The sequence below is a fragment of the Chrysochloris asiatica genome, unplaced genomic scaffold, assembly GCF_000296735.1.
Source record: "Chrysochloris asiatica unplaced genomic scaffold, ChrAsi1.0 scaffold01663, whole genome shotgun sequence".
NCBI lineage: Eukaryota > Metazoa > Chordata > Mammalia > Afrosoricida > Chrysochloridae > Chrysochloris > Chrysochloris asiatica.
In genome coordinates, this window is record NW_006410181.1 from 2278 (window position 1) to 3268 (window position 991).

General features: G+C 41.3%; 1 pseudogene; it reads left to right on the forward strand.

The window, feature by feature from the left end:
- The first annotated feature begins 111 nt into the window (after positions 1-111).
- LOC102824973 lies at positions 112-964 on the forward strand (annotated as a pseudogene).
- Positions 965-991: the final 27 nt, after the last annotated feature.

Genomic DNA, 991 nt, shown 5'->3' on the forward strand with positions numbered 1-991 from the left:
GTTCTGGCGAGCAAGGCCGCGAGGAAGATCTTCCAGGAGTCGGACACATAGAGGATGAACCATTGCTGATAGAAAATCCTCGGCGCTTTGTCGTCTTTACTATTGAATACCATGATATTTGGCAGATGTGCAACAAAGGACATTCAGCACCTGGAAGCTCTGAAGCCTGAGGAGAGAGAGAGATTTCATATCACATGTACTGGCGTTCTTAGCGGCAAGTGATGCCATAGTAAATGAAAAGTTGGTGGAGCGATTTAGCCAAAAAGTCCAAATTACAGAACCCGCTGTTTCTATGGCTTCCAAATTGCCATGGAAAACATACATTCTGAAATGTATAGTCTCCTTATTGACACTTACATTAAAGATTCTAAGGAAAGGGAATTTCTCTTTAATGCCATTTAAAAGATTCCTTGTGTGAAGAAGAAGGCAGATTGGGCCTTGTGCTGAATTAGGGACAAAGAAGCTACCTATGTACCTTTGCAGCAGTGGAAGGAATCGTCTTTTCTGGTTCTTTTGCATCAGTAATCTGGCTTGAGAAGCCAGGACTAATGCCTGGTCTGACATTTTCCAATGAACTTATTAGCAGAGATGAGGGTTTGCACTGTGACTTTGCCTGTCTAACGTTCAAACACCTGCTACACAAACCTTCGGAGCAGAGAGTAAAAGAAATAATTATTAATGCTGTTGGGATAGAACAGAAGTTCTTTACGAGGCCTTGCCTGTGAAGCATATCGGAATGAATTGCACTTTAATGAAGCGGTACATTGAATTCGTGGCAGACAGAGTAATGCTGGAACTGGGTTTTAATAAGATGTTTAAAGTAGAAAATCCATTTGACTTCATGGAGAATGTTTCACTGAAAGGGAAGACTAACTTCTGTGAGACGAGAACAGGCGAATATCAGAAAATGGGAGTGATGTCAAGTCCTACAGAGAATTCTTTTACCTTGGATGCTGACTTCTAAATGAACTCTGAAGATGTGCTCTTATTT